Genomic DNA, 6,095 nt, shown 5'->3' on the forward strand with positions numbered 1-6,095 from the left:
AGGAAGGAAGGAAGGAAGGAAGGAAGGAAGGAAGGAAGGAAGGAAGGAAGGAAGGAAGGAAGGAAGGAAGGAAGGAAGGAAGGAAGGAAGGAAGAGTCCCCAGCACAATTGAATGTCCCTTGGTTTTGAATTTATGCAAACCAAAAATGTGGACCTGGTCTCTGCTCGTATGAAACACAGACCATTATCCACTTCACATGGATAGTCCTCAGTGAACAGCAGCTTGCTGAGTAAACACTCCATGTCGAGGACTGCTCTAGCCTAGTCAAAACTCATTGCAAGTAAAATTTGTGGCTCAAAATTATGACAGTGGTATTAAGATGAGGAAGCATTCATCCACTTCACATGGATAGTCCTCAGTGAACAGCAGCTTGCTGAGTAAACACTCCATGTCGAGGACTGCTCTAGCCTAGTCAAAAGCTCATTGCAAGTAAAATTTGTGGCTCAAAATTATGACAGTGGTATTAAGATGAGGAAGCATTATAATAATATTCATATAATAAATAATAAAATAGTCCATTCTCCTATTTATATGCTGTTTTTTTTCTAGATGTTCTCAACATTTTTTCTTTATCTGGTTTTCAGCAGTTTGATTGTGATGTGTCTTGGCATGATTTTCTTTGAGTTTGTCTTGTTTCAAGCTCCTTGATCTTTAATCTGTAGATTTTTGTCTTTTATTGGATTTGGGAAGTTTTCAGTCATTGTTTCCTCAAATACTTTTTTCTGTGCTTATCTTTCTTCTGTCCTTCAGGGACTTCAGTGACATGAACACTAGATTTTTTATATCATCCCACACGTTCTGAGGCTGTGTTCAAATTTTTCCATTTTTTCCCCTCTTTGTTTTTCAGACTGAATAATTTATATTGATTTATCTTAAAGTTCACTGACTCCACTGTCATCACCATTCTTCCACTGAGCTCATATGATGACTTTTTAAATTTTCAGAAATTGAATTTTTCAGCTCTATAATTTCCATTTGGTGTTATTTTCTAGTTTATATTACCCTGCTGAGAACTTCTAATGTTTTACTCTTTCCAGGGCGTTTATTTTCATCTAAGAGTGCATAGTCATAATAGTTGTTTTAACATCTTTTCTTACCATTTCAACATTGGTGTTATATTGGTGTTAGTTCCTCTTGTCAGGCAAGTTTAAATTACATCTTGGTTCCTGTGAATATTTGTTAGAATCTTCTGGAGAATGTTGATTTGGGGGGGCACGGCAGGCAGGTTTAGACTGCAATTTCTATTTTGCTTCTGTGGGCAGGTCAGTTCAGTTTTCCAGTCATTTGATAGATTGCTTCAGTTCTGTCCCCACACTAGTGCCACTTGGGTGGTGGTTTCAAAGTCATTTCTATTTCCAAAGGCTTTCCTATGCTGCTTTGGGTCTGTCCCAATCATGAGCAACTCAAAGACAACCTTGAGCATTTTACAGGTTTATACCCATTATTAAAAGTTTCCCTTCTCCAGCTCTCTTCTCTCCAAGAATCCCCACACACTGTCCAGCCTGCAGGGGCCACTTTTCCTGGTTATCTAGCCAAAAATATGAGATTTCTTTTAGATTTTATTTTGTTCCATTGCCACTGCAGCACAGCTTTGCAGTTAGAGCCAACCATGAGGCAAAAGTGGAAGAGAGAAAAAGAGAGACAGACAGAGACAGAAACAGAGACAGCGACTGACTCAGGATTTCCGGCCCACACTGTTGGGACTGCAGGCTGCTATTGCAGTTTTAGCCAGCAATATACCACTCCATAGTTCTATGACTAGGATCCAACCTTGTGTCAAAGCCTCAAGAGAATTTAGAAAAAAAGAAACAGGGAAACTCACACATATATGGTCACTTCTCCAAATTCTGATACCCCTTCCCAATCTGCCTGCTTTTGTTTACTTCTCAGAGTTCTCAGGTAGTTACCTCTAAAACTTTGTCTAGGGGCTGGCCCCGTGGCTCACTTGGGAGAGTACGGCGCTGGTAGCACCGAGGCCGCGGTTCGGATCCTATATAGGGATGGCCGCTGTGCTCACTGGCTGAGCGCGGTGCGGGTGACACCAAGCCAAGGGTTACGATCTCCTTACCGGTCACGGAAAGGACAAAAAAAAAAAAAAAAGAAAGAAGAAAAGAAAATAAAAAAGAAAACTTTGTCTAGGGATTTTAGTTATAATAAGCAGGAGAGAAAGCTGTAGTGGGCTTACTCTATTTTGGTCAAAATTGGAAGTCCAGGGTTTTATTTTTAAAATTTAGATCCTACTAAACTCTAAGGAACTTTGTCCCAAGTCAAATTAAATCTATATTTATTTAACCTTTGCTAAAGAGCAAAGTTTTGGACTGCTATTACTTGTTTTGAATCTTTATAAAAACCATACAGAACTAGTTTTCTGTCTTTCTCAGAAGAGTTTAAAAATAAAAATATGAATAACTATATTTTTGAATAAATTAAAGCTTAGAAAATTTTTGAAGCAAATGAAAGATATTAGCAATATTATATTTACAGACATTTTCTCTTGGCATTTTATTTTCTTAACCACAACAATGCATGTTTCATGTAGAATTGTATACTGTCTAGTTGTTCTGCATAATTTACTCTGAAGATATTTGAAGGTTCTCTAGTGACCAGTATACTCTGATTTTTAAGATATCTTGGGGAATGAGTCATTCTAGAAAGCTAAAGTATATAGCCCTTCAAGCAATAAAACCTTAATTTTCATAAGTCTTAACTATTTTAGATGGAAATATTTCTGAACTACAGTATGTACTCTCCTGATTTTTTAAACAGGGAGTATGAAAAGCAATTAAACTGTCTTTTGTAAGACTGGGTCGTCATTGTAAACATGATTTATTAAAGGATGCTCTAATAATTGTGTGGAAGTGTTTGTCTCTTCATTAAAAGACTCTAATCTCCTGCATATGCTTTTTATAGTTTGTCTCTCACTACCCTTGTTTCCTGCTATCATTTGTCATGCTGTCATTGGGCTTGCCTTTAGCAATTTCCTGTCACTCTTCTCATTTGCTGGGTTTTGTTGTTTTCCATTAATTTGTTTCTTCTAACCTCTTGAAAGAGCAGAAATTTTTAGGAAAGGCCTGAGAGGCTCACCTATGACTCTATTGTTTGGGCCTTACCTTGCAGATTTTGTGACACTTATTTTCCTGAGTTTGCTGGAGGCATTCCATGTAAGTGAGGGGTTACTATTGTGCTCCTTTACTCTAGTAAAGGTCTATAGTAGTTAAAATCGCTACTTTAGTTTGCACACTATGAACTGAACAATAGTGAAATAGAAAGTGTAATTAAAATTAGCCCCTTGAACATGTGGGTTTACGGTTTTGGTGAGGTACAATTTATGGCACTAATTGTTTAATAAACTGAACAACTGTTATCTCTTTTGGTTAATATTGAGTAAATAAAGCAAACAAAAACATTAAATAAAATAATAAATTATTCTTAACAACATATAAGAAGTAGGGCTGGGGTTGGGAGAAGGACAAAATTGTAGAGTTTCGGGGCTCTTGGACTGAAAGAACTTGGGTATTCCACTCCTAAGTCATTCTATCAATTTTTATGTACCAATGATAGAAAAAGAAATGCTAGCAGACCAAATTCACCATCGCTGATTTTACAGAGGAAAATTTTTATCCTGAACTGTCTGTACAATGCAGGATAATCTGCTTTGTTCTGTCTTAACCAGTTAGTCACAACTGAGGGTATGCCAGAGGAAGAAGGAGTTCTTTAACTTCATCTTACATACTGTATAATATTCCCCACCTTCTAGAACAATGCCTGGGACAAAAATAAGTGCTCAAATGAGTTGCTCCATTTCTATTTCCTGAAACTGTTTGTGTAGATTTGATATTAATTCTTTCTTAAGGGCTTTGTGGAATTCACCAGTAAAGCAATGTGGGTCTGAATTTTTATTTAAAGAAAAATGTTTTAATCAGAAATTGAATTTATTTAATTTGATATAAAATATTCAGTTATTGTTTTTCTTCTAGAACAAATTTTAGTAATTTCCATCTTTCAAGAAATTGGTCCATTTCCTTTAAGTTGTTGAGTTTACAGGCATAATGCTGTTAATAGTTCGTAACTATATTTTAAAAGTATTTATTTATTTATTTTTAATCAACATGTACTAATTGTATATATTTATGGGGTACAGACTTATATTTTAATATATGTATACAATGTATGATGATCAAATCAGGGAAATTAGCATATCCATCATTGCAAAAATTTATCGTTTCTTTTTGATGATAGCATTTGAGCTCCTCTCTTCTAGTCATTTTAAAACATACAATGAATTGTTAATTATAGATGCCTAGCACTACTGCAAACCACTAGAACTTATTTTTCTTATCTAGCTGTAAATTTGTATACTTTTTAACATCTGTACCGTCTGTTGTGGTACCCTCTCCCTCATTCCTGATATTGGCAATTTGTGTTTTCTCTTTTTTACTGTACAGTCTTTGCTCAAAGATCCAGCTTTTGATTTCATTGCATTTTTTTATTGCTTTTCTCTTTCCCACTTCATTTATTTCTGCTCTTAGCATTATTACTTCCTTATTTCTCCTTCTTTTGGACTTAATTTGCTCTTCTAGTTACAGTTTATTAAAGCAACATTCATGTAATAGATTTTCAAGCTTTCTACTTATGTACTATAAGTTTTTAATGTTCTACATTGTTCTCTAAGCACTGATTTAACTGCATTCCACATATTTTAATATGTTGTGATTTCATTTTTACTGATTACAAAGTACTTTCTAATTCTCTTTGTGATTTCTTCTTGACCCATTGATTACTTAACAGTGTATCATGTAGTTTCCAAATATTTGGAGATTTCCCAAATATCTTTATTTTATTATTAATTTTTAGTTTAACTGCATTATGATCAGAGAATTTCTTTCTCATGATTTCAATTTTTTAACTTTTGATAGTTTGTTCTGTGGCCCCAAATGTGTCCGTGTTAATCAATTTTCCATGTGCACCTGAGAATATGTATGGGTGGAGTGCAGTAGTCAATTAGGTCAATATGGTTGAGAGTGTTGTTCGAGTCCTAAATAGTTATTGATTTTCTCTCTACTTGTTTTAGCAATTGCTAAGAGAAGGTGTTAAAAATCTCTGAGTATAATTTTGTACTTGTCTGTTTCTCATTTCTGTTTTATCAGTTTTTGTTTCATATATTTTAGAGCTCCATTATTAGGTACTTGAAGTTTAGGACTTTGTATTCTCTTAATGAATTGATCCCTTTATCAATATGAATGACCCTCTTTATCTCAGATGATACTTCTTTCTCTGAAATCTTCTTTATTTGATATTAAAATAGTCCAGCTTTCTTTCAAATAGTGTTTCATGATGTAGTTTTTTCATGTTTATGTTTAGCTCTCTGTGTTTTTGTATTTAAAATGGGTTACTTGTAGACAGTATACAGTAGACTTTAAGTCTAATATGACAATATCTGCCTTTGAATTGGTATGTTAGACCATTTTTCAATTAATATAATTATAGATATGGTTGGGTTTAAATCTATAATCTTGCTATTTGCTTTCTATATATATTTGTTCCATATATTCGCTGTTCCCTTTTCTTTATTTGCCTTGTTTGGTATTAATTAAATATTTTTTATCTCCTTTCTTGGTTCATCACAATTTGTTTTGTTATTTTAATGACTGCTTTAGAGACCATGATATACCTCCTTAACTTACTGCCATGATAAGTTACCATATTATACTGCTTAAAATATAATAGAAGAATATTACAATAGTATACTTCTATTTCTCCGCTACTGGCCTCTGTGCCATTGTTGCTGGACATATGACTTTTATGCATGGTGTAGCCCCCCCCCCCAATAAATTGTTACTTTAAAAAATAATTATCTTTTAAAGTGATTTATAAAAATTAAAAGGTCTTCCATTTTTACCAACATTTTTACTATTTCCAGTGCTCTTTTTTCCAATACATAGGTCCACAATTCAATTTGGTATCATTTTCCTTCTGCCTGAAGGACTTCCCTTGACATTTTGTTAATGTATGTTTGCTGGTTATCTATTTCTTCTTTTGTTTGAGTGGGGAAACCTTTACTTTGCACTGACTTATATATATATATATATATATA

The 6,095-nt window shown here is 34.1% G+C and overlaps 1 protein-coding gene across 2 annotated transcripts in view; it reads right to left on the reverse strand.

Moving 5' to 3' along the window:
- HDX (highly divergent homeobox) overlaps positions 1 to 6,095 on the reverse strand; it is a 187,067-nt gene that overhangs the window by 154,626 nt on the left and 26,346 nt on the right. The window contains exon 1 of one of the 2 annotated variants that reach the window (XM_008579107.1): positions 1,824 to 1,928. The exons of the other annotated variant lie outside the window; for it this stretch is intronic. The gene's annotated coding sequence lies outside the window, so the exon portion shown is untranslated. Of the gene's footprint in view, positions 1 to 1,823; positions 1,929 to 6,095 lie in introns of those variants that run through there. 2 annotated transcript variants of the gene reach the window in all.

The sequence above is a fragment of the Galeopterus variegatus genome, unplaced genomic scaffold (genome assembly GCF_000696425.1).
Source record: "Galeopterus variegatus unplaced genomic scaffold, G_variegatus-3.0.2 Scaffold1811, whole genome shotgun sequence".
Classification (NCBI taxonomy): Eukaryota; Metazoa; Chordata; class Mammalia; order Dermoptera; family Cynocephalidae; genus Galeopterus; species Galeopterus variegatus.